General features: G+C 35.6%; 1 non-coding gene across 1 annotated transcript; it reads left to right on the forward strand.

Annotated features, from left to right (window-relative positions):
- Positions 1 to 244: 244 nt before the first annotated feature.
- On the forward strand, positions 245 to 381 carry LOC118144754 (U12 minor spliceosomal RNA). Its single transcript, XR_004729484.1, has one exon. It is a non-coding gene; the product is annotated as a U12 minor spliceosomal RNA (small nuclear RNA).
- The last annotated feature ends 9,682 nt before the right edge of the window (positions 382 to 10,063 follow it).

The following is a 10,063-nucleotide window of genomic DNA, read 5'->3' on the forward strand; positions in this document are numbered from 1 at the left end:
GAAGCACCTGTGGAGAAACTCCTAGAACTAGAATAAAAAACAAACATGTTGGGGAAAACAGAGCCTAAAACAGAAGATTCTTGGTTGGAGAAGATAACCAAAAAATCTCAATAAACAAGCAGTAATTTTTTTAACACTATGTAAAATTTATACTCCCAGCAGCAGTGTATAGGCATTCCCTTTTCCTCCACAACCTCACCAGCATCTGTTAGTTATTTTGTCTTTTTAATAATAGCTTTTCTGGATGCTTTAAACTTATGAGTAAGGAAAATAATGATTCGGGGTGATGCCCGAATGCTTAAAAAAAATAAAAGCTTTTTTGACTGTGTGAGATAGTGTCTCATTGTGGTTTTGACTGGATTACAAAAAATGTTGTACATATACGCTATGAAATACTATACAGCTATAAAAAATAATTAGATCATGTCCTTCACATTTGCTAAGGCCATTATCCTTAGCAAACTAATGCAGGAACAGAAAGCAAATATTGCATATTCCCACTTAAAAGTGGGAGCTACATGATAAGAACACATGGACATATAGAGGGAAACAACAAACGCTGGGGCTTTTCAAAGGGTGGAGATGAAAGGAGAGAGAGGATCAGAAAAAATAACTAATGGGTACTCAGCTTATTACTTGGGTGATGAAATAATCTGTATAACAAACTCCATGACGCAATGACACAAGTTTACTTTAAGAAACCCACACATCTACCCCTGCATGTAAAACAAAAGTTAAAAAAGAAATGAGCCAATAAGGAGCTCAATATTATTTCCAGAGACAAATAAAGCATGCTAAAAAGTTATGCTCACAAAACAGATAAAAATCCAACTTGCCATTTCAAAATAAACTCAAAGACATTAAAGAAAATTATACAAGACATGAAGAAACAATGTAAATCAGAATTGTTAAAGCTGAGAACTGAAGTGACAGAAAATAATTAGAAATAAAAGAACATATCATTTCAAAAATGAAGATTAAACTAGGATATGGTGCAGAAAAACACATAGCTAAGGGAAACAGAAGGCAGAAAGGAGCATTTCTTACAGTCAAATGGGAATAATGAGGTAAAGGGATTCAAGAGAATGTAACAAATACAAACATAGCAAAGAATATCTAATATAGAGATACTAGGAGTCCCTGAAGAACAAAAAGCAAGAAGAGAAAAAATTAAAAAAAAAACTTTTCTGATATTTAAAAAAAAAAAGATTTAAAACAACATATTGCAGCAACATACTACCTGAGACTATTGACCCAGAATGACCAATATGAAAAAATTTCTAGCGAAATTAATAAAGATTAAAGAAAAAATCCTATGGTCATCTAGAAAAAAGGTCATGTAACTTTTAAAGAAAATAAAATTAGATTTCTACCAGACTTTTAACAGCAACATTTTATTTCTGAAGAAAATAGAGTAGTATCAGTAAGCTATTTAAAACAAAAAAGTATAAGCTGAGGATTTTATATTCATTAAAATAGACTGTAGAGAATACAAGATACACATAAACTATTATCAACTTTTAAGAACATATGGAATATTGTTCCAGTGAGCCCTTCCTGAGTCCTTTACTAGGGAACGAAGTTTTAAACAATCAAAATAGAGAACTAAGACTAAATAATAGCTTAAGGAGAGAGTATAGTAGGCAATGGATGAATGTTGTAATCGTGTTGATATTGTAAGCTTCTCAAAAAATGTAATCAGAATAGAAATAGATTTGTTGTCTAATAAAAATCTGCCACAAATGTATACTTAATAATGAAGCATTCAATTTAAAGTAATAAACCAGTCAAATATGCCCCATCACCAAACTGACATTATGCCAGTGGCCCAAGCCAGCACAATAGTGCAAAGATACACATATTGAATTGTAATTTTTTTTTGCTTTTTAATTTAGAGAGAGAGAAAGAGAAAAAATATAGAGATAAATTAAAAAATGAGAATAAAATATTACAATTCAGACATGATAGTCCAAGAAACTACACAAACCATTAGAACTAACAAACATTCAAAAAGGTTCTGGATATAAGATCAGTAAATAAAGAAACTTATCTCTCTATCAACAAAAACAATCAGAATATGTTTTCTTTCAAGGTACCTTTGCAAATAGCATCAAAACCTATATGATACCTAGGAACAAATATAACTGAAGTTGTGCAAGATTTTAATAAAGAGAAAAATCAAAAGACACAAAAGAGGATTGAAATAAGTGGAGAATTATACTATGTTCATCGGTGGGAAGATTCAACACCATAAAGATATCAGTTCTCTTCAAATATCTGCCAATATGACATAATTTTACATGGAACCCCACTAGCATGCTGATTATAAAATTCACATGAGATACAAAAATAGCAATTCTTAAAAACAAGGTGGTGTTCTTGCACTACAAGGCATAGAGAGTTGCAGTAATTAGGATAAGGTGGTCTTTGTACATGGATAAGCAACAGACCAATTGAATAGGGCAAAGAACCTAGAAACAGAGACACATAACTAAAAATTTAAAGCCTACGCCGTAATTATATTTTAGTAGATTTTGTTTTAGTGTCTGGAAGTCAGTATTTTCTCAGGGCTCGGATTTCACTACATTAAGACTCGGAACTAAAATTGGATTTAACAAGAACTGTTCTCCTGGAGTCAGTCTGTTGTCTTACTCTTACCTTGTTTTTTGTTGTTGTTGTTTGTTGATTGGGTTTTGTTTTGTTTTGTTTTGTTTTGTTTTTGAGATGGAGTTTCACTCTTGTTGCCCAAGCTGGAGTGCAGTGGCATGCTATCGGCTCACTGTAACCTGTGCCTCCCAGGTTCAAGTGATTCTCCTGCCTCAGGTTCCTGAGTAGCTGGGATTACAGGTACCTTCCACCATGCCTGGCTAGTTTTTTTTATTTTTAGTAGAGGTGGGGTTTCATTACATTGGCCAGGCTGGTCTCAAAACTGCCGACCTCAGGTGATCCACCTGCCTCGGCCTCCCAAAGTGCTGGGATTATAGGTGTTAGCTACTGCACCTGACTGTCTTACCTTGTTATTTATTAAAACAAACAAACAAACAAACAAACAAAAAAAAACCTTTAACCTCAGGATGTTCAGTTTTTATATAGGCTTTTGTTTATTCATAAGACAGAGTGAGAAAACTTTGGCATAGCCAGCAGGGATATTAATGTCAGTGTTGCCTTTTGCCAGTGATTCATTGTGAGTGACTCCACCTCTGTTTCCTCATTTAAAGATAGAATGAATAATGTTCATAAAAGCACTTCAAAAACTCACACATACACCTCTACCATATGGTCATAAGAAATAATAATTGTTATTGAAGCCTTTCTCAAGCTCCAGACACTGTACCAAACCCTTGCAGTGCATGGACTATAGGCATTAATTCTGGAAACAACCAAATGTAGGTAGGTACAATTTGTTTTATGTCTGGCACATTCTGGTTTAGAACAGTTAAATAACTTTCCCAAGGTTCAGGTCAATCAGATAGTTAAAAAAAAGAAATGGAGTTAGGACTTATATTTGTGTCTGTTGAATAGCAGTACCTTGGCTCTTAATATCTACTCCACAATGTCTCTCTATAAAATATTGTCATTAACCTGTTTGAAATTGAACTAGTACATTTTCAGCCTTAAAATAGAAGAAGAAAATGTGCAATCCAAATTAATTAAAACCAACTAATTATGTTTCTCAGAAACATCTTTATAAAATAAATTGGCTTCTTTTTAATTTAGTCTGCTAACAAGAAATATACAGGGGACCAGTAGGTACCTCTAAAAAACAACAAATTTGAAAAGTCTGAGAAACTTGGAGAGAGTCCTGTTTCCTGAAACAAGAGTAAACTCTTAATGCCCTGTTTATGGAGAAGATCTTGCACTGATACATGAAGAAGCTCTTTTTAATTAACTAGATAGGAATTTAATATCTTCACATATGCAAGGCAAGTCGACTTGCCCAGCAACCAGATACACCAAGCTTTGTATATTAGTTCTGCTCTTTTGGCTTCCAAGTGAGCCTTCTAAGTCATGGGCATTAGGGCTAGGTCTTAAGTAATGGTTTTGTACTCAAGTGTTTCTTGGGAAACCTAGGATATGCTAGCCAGTGGCAAAGATCACAAAGTGACCTAGCACATTAAAAATTATTAGCTACAAGAATAAACCACAAGAGCTCAAATTAAAATACCCAGGAGATTAACTTGCTGAATATCACGTTGTTTTCATTGAATGTGGCCAAAGAGATCTTCAGAGCAATGGCAGAATAGGAAACTGACAATGAAGCATTCCATGCAAATGCATATCTGTTTTTGCATAGTTTATCCAGAAACCATTTCCAAGTTACCTAAAAGGTGAGTTTTGCCACTTTACTATAGTTCTAAGTGTGAAGGTATATTTTCCGACTCAGGGTTACTACTAAACTCTGACGGGATCTGTGGCTTTCTTAGTGGTCCCCTGAGTAGCCTCATTACCAAGACTGAGAACAGTTTTTCTGTTATTTTTTCTGATATTTTATCCTGATATTTTGCACTTAGGATAAACAAAACCTCCTACAAATTTCTTAGTTGTATTAAGAGTAAAAATTGTTTAAAAATTTTCTTGACATTTTATTAGTGGTATTTCATCTGAGTATACAAATTCTGGGTCTGTTTATAAGATCAAACACCTTAAGAGCAAATGGTATAATTCCATTTATTTATAAATTATATTATCAAAATTAATGTATGGGGCCAGGTGCAGTGGCCTATGCCTGAAATCCTAGTACTTTGAGAAGCCAAGGCAGGTGGATCCCTTAAGCCCAGGAGTGTGAGACCAGCCTGGACAATACAGTGAAATCCCATCTCTATGAAGAAAATACAAAAATTAGCTGGGCTATGTGGTATATGCCTGTAGTCCCAGATACTTGGGAGGCTAAGGCAGGAGGATCATATGACCCAGGGAGGTGAAAATTGCAGTGAGCCAAGATTGTGCCACTGCACACCAGTTGGCTGACACTGAGACTCTGTCTCCAAAAAAAAAGTATGGTTCTTGTTGCAAAAATACTGCACGGTGGGAACCATCTTTCTGTTTATATTTCTGCCTTCCATAATAGTTAACATAGACTATTATCCAAAGGATACATTCAGTAAATTATTCTTTGAGTGGAACTAAATTGTTTAATTACATTTTTTAAATATTTAACTTAATTTTATATATTGCATTTTGTAATTGTCATTTTCCCTTATTAAACAAATATTTATTGAGCCTGTAATTTGTTTCAGAAATATATTAACATTGTATTTCTTTTGAAACCATTTTTATCACAAAATTACAAAGAATAAAATAATAGAATTTTACAGTTAGGAGGCTTAAGGATTCCTAGTTCAACACACTTATTTTAGAGAAGATGAAGAAATTTTGCAAGAGTTTGAAAAAGTAAGTTTACAAGAGTGAGTAGCTGAGCTGAAGGGAAAATAACTGGTTAGTGCAGAAGGGAACTAGGACTAACAGCCAGACCTGTTGACTTTGCTGCCAGGACTTGATCTGTCATGAATTATTTTCTTTTTTTAATACGAAGTATGGTTATAGACATGAAGTTCATAAGAATACATCATGGTTTGTACCTGGAAATTGTTACTAGTCACTACTTATCATAACAGTGCTACTTTAATAGAAGAGAAATAAATCTCTACTAAGAATGTTTAGGATTACAATAAAAAAACTTAAACTTATTTGTACCTTTTGACTCAATAATTCTACTTTGGGGATTTATCCTAAAGAAATAGTCAGAGATACAGACAAAGGTTTGTGTACAAAACTGTTTATTGCAGGCTTTTAATCAAAATGTCTAATCATAAATTATGATACACCTCTATGGTGGAATTCTATGCAGTTTCAAAGAATGTGTAATTATGTGTTAAAATATACTTAGTATAATATTGTTTTAAAAAGGTACATTGCCTATGGTTTAATTCCAGTTTTATAAAATGAAATTGGATGTGTGCATCAGTGGATTCTAACCTGAGGAAATTCAACCAAATTTATAACTCTAGTTATTTCTGAGTACTACAATTATCAGTACTTTTATTTTCTTCTTTTTATTTATTAATTTTTTGGCATACCCAACTTTATAAAATAAACATATAGGCATGTGTAATAAGGGGAGAGAAAGGGAACGTTATCTTCAAAAGAATACCTTCTGTTTGAGTCAGGAGCAGCAAATGGCAAAGCTAAACAGTCACCCACAAGAAAAAAAGTTTGATTTGAGTGAAGCCATAAACCACCCCCAATCCTGTGCACATTTTAAATATGTAGTGATGGTTTCACTACTGGACTGCCATTATGTTATCTTTCCTATCTGAACTGTCCCGTCAGGTGAGGAAGGAGTACCCATGAGCCCTGAATGCTCCAAGGCGATAGTGCTTCTGGCAGCCTGGTCACTGGTGGGATGGAGCCCTACATGCTCCATCTGCTCTCTTTCCACACGTGCTCAGCCTTATCACCCTAACCTGCATTTGATACCATAAGGTGAATCCCGCCATGCCCCTGCATCCCTATGTGTGATCTCAAGTCATCCCACATAATCTGGACTCTCCTATGTAACTGATCTCACACTCCTTCATGATCCCGAATCCTTCCATTGCAGCCTAGGAAAGGCTGCTTGGTTAGCAGCAAATATCCTACATCATCAACCATCCTGCTCCATCAATATATACACCGTCAATCATCAATTACTCCCTTCACTTATGTTCTTTAACTGGAACCTGGCTGATGTCTGGGGCCATTCTCAGTAGTTCTTAGTAGAGGATGGCTGTTTTCTCTTCCACCCTTTACCACTGGTCCCAAAATGTAAGTTACATTTCCTCTCTGTTTTTTACTATGACTTACAAAACATTGTCTTCCTCCTCCTTTTTTTCCTGTGAAGTTCATGCCATCAGAATATATCCTGTCTTGGAAATATATTTACTTACTGCCTTGCAGTGTCCGCATCCAACCTGAGAGAGTAACAATGCTTCTAAAATGTGCGTCAGGAGTAAGCCTCCACTTAGAAGATTGTCCTGGTTTCAGGTCATAGAGCAGTACTGTGGCTGTAAATGTATTCTGTCATTGGTATGCATTGTAAAATGAAATAAATATTCTTCCTAAGCACTGTTGAGATGGTTAGAAGAGAAAGAGGTTTAACTCAGAGTGGGCTGCTCATTTGACTGCTGTGTCTCAGAGAATTAAGAAAAAGAAATGAGCTATCAACCAAGTAGGACAACTTCTGATGAGCCAGACAAATAGCAAGTCCCTATGGACCTTGGCATCTGCAATGCCCTCCACAGTCCAGGCACATGATAGGTCCCCTATAAGTATTTATTTGCTAGCTTATTAATGAACTTTAATGCCACGCCACATATTCCAAACTCGTTTAGCCTATCAATTCCTGCAATCTGACATTTCCCCTTCAACAAATAATAAGTTAGCATGTTATTTCATTTTTTGGTTTGAGTGGTTTACTGAAAGACTGGAATTTGTAGGGCCTGTACCATAGAAGAATACAGAACAGCTGTAAACAAATGCTAAAAAACAATTATATTTACAACTTCAAAAGTAAATTCTTAAGGTAGTGCACACTCCAGTCATATATGGCACTTTTATTTGAGTGGGCAATCATTTTTACATCTTCTGGTGTCTCCTCTTTTCCTTTATTTATCTGGCTACCTATGAGAATGGTCCTAAGTAACATTATCACTCATTCTGTCTTAGTCAGTTTAGACTCCTATAGCAAAGTGCCAGAGTGGGTGGCTTATTAACAACAGAAATGTATTTCTCACAGTTCCGGAGGATGAAAGTGACTGGTATCAGGGTGCCAGCATGGTCAGATTCTAATAGACTCTCTTCCAGGTTGCAGACTGCCAACTCCTCATTATATCCTCAAATGACAGAGAGAGGGCTAGAAGGTCTCTTCTATAAGGGCACTTATCCCATTCATAAGGGCTCCGCCCTCATGACCTAATCACCTCCCAAGACCCCACCCCCTAATACCATCATATTAGGGATTAGAATTTCAACATAAGAATGTTAGAGGGACACAGACCTTCAGTCCATAACATACTACTTGCAGTACCTGGCCTCCTTCAGCAAGTATTTATCAAATGTCTTCCATATTCTGAGTACTATGGTAGGTACTGGTGATGCAACGATGACCAAGACTGATTATTTCCCTGACCTGCTTACTTTCTACTGAAGTTATAGAAAACTGCTTTACCTATTTTGAATCTATTTCATTCTGTTCTATTTTAATAAAATTAGAATTGTATAATAAAATAATAAAAATAATATTTTAATAGCAATTTAAAATATTAAAGCAGTTTCACATTCAGCTTTTTTTTGGATGCTCAAAAAAGCCCCATAGAATAGAAAGGAGGACAAGTTCTAATGCCATCTTACAGATGACAAAGACAAAATGTTCATGGCATTAGCAGGAGCAATTCTAAGGACCTGTAAAAACAAATTCAGGTGTGTTGTTTGTGTTGGGGGACCTGGAAACCATCAGGGAGACATGGCAGGAGCCAGCATCTCATGGGAAAATACAGTTGAGGCACACTGCTCATCACTGCTTTGGAAATTTCTTAGGCTGTTTTGTTCTGTGTTTTGTTTTGTTTGCAATGGGCACATACTGCTGCAAAAACTATTAACTGCCATGCTTGAATCTTTTTTCTAGGGGTTGCGTTGATCAAGTTCCCTTTGATGTTCTTCTTAAATGGATAACCTTCTCACGGGCATTTAGTGGGAAGATCTCTTTCACAGCATAATCTACCCCTGGAATAGACACCCTTGCAAGGAGAGAATATGATCATTGCCTGTAAAAATTTACCAGTGTCACCTGAGGCCGTGTTTATGCTCTCTGAGGACAAGCAATATGTCTTCCTTTTATTAACCTCTTCAAATGCTTCTAAAAGCATTTTAAGTGTATTACTGAAGAGGTCTCTTTAACATCAAATTATGATAGTTGAAGTATAAGAAAAAGTGTATTTGGAAATGATACCAACACTCCAAGGACTAGATATCCAATATAGAAGGAAAAGAGAAAGATACATAAAATAAAAGCTGCAAGACTGGTTGTATTTATGACTGCATCTTTATTTTAGAAATGGATAGCCCAGCCCTGGACTTTCCAGCTGATGGTATCATTTAGAAAAATATGAATGAACTTTGTTATCAGAGGAGTCAGAAATGGAGAATTGGAGAATTCATTTTATATTATTTGATCTAATCAGCCCCCTTTGCAAGACTTTTTTTCTCTATAGTTAAAGTAGCTATATCTGTACCCCTTGTGGTTTTTAAATTCTGAAGAATTAAAAGAAATAGCAAAAAGCAAAGAAAAGGAGTGTCAACTTGGTCAAGGTAAGCATGTGTAAAAGTGGGAGCTATCTTTTCCATTTTTTTTTTTTAACCATATCTAAGGTTGTACAAAAACTCGAACTAGGCAGATGGAGCCCAGGCTAACCTTGAATATTTCTTGCTTAATTTGACTATTTAAACTTTTTAATTTGGTTCCTTTCTGTTCTGTATCTTTTTTAAAAAGTAAAGTATTTTTAGATTAAAGAAATAACATATTTTGTGAGCAGGTGGGGAGCTAGAAAATTCCAGTCACCAGGTGTCACACTATCAAACAGCACACCAGGTGTAAAAAGTGGAAAAATAACCTTCTAGGGTATCTGGGGAAAATTCCAAGAAAGGTCAGACAGTGATTATTTTAACCTATGGCAGCCATTTTTCTTTAAAACTTGACTACAAAAAAACGATGAGTATTAGGAAGATATGTGCTAATCAGGCATAGCTTCCAAATCCAGAAAGAAGCACACAGGCAGCAGAGCAGAAGCAGTGGGCACCTATTTTCACCATCTCTTGCTTTGGCTCACATTATTCCTCAGCATGCAGGGCTGCTCCATTCTTCACCCACCTGTGTAAATCCTTCATGCTCTTCAGGTGTCACATAAAAGGCCATCAATTCCAGGAAGCTTTCTCTGGTTCAAGTCAATTCAATAAATAGTTATTGTTCACCAACACTGTGCAAGGTATTGAGGGATCAGCAGCAATGAAAAGAGACATTGGCCTCAAG

The sequence above is a fragment of the Callithrix jacchus genome, chromosome 9 (assembly GCF_049354715.1).
Source record: "Callithrix jacchus isolate 240 chromosome 9, calJac240_pri, whole genome shotgun sequence".
In the NCBI taxonomy this organism is placed as follows: Eukaryota; Metazoa; Chordata; class Mammalia; order Primates; family Cebidae; genus Callithrix; species Callithrix jacchus.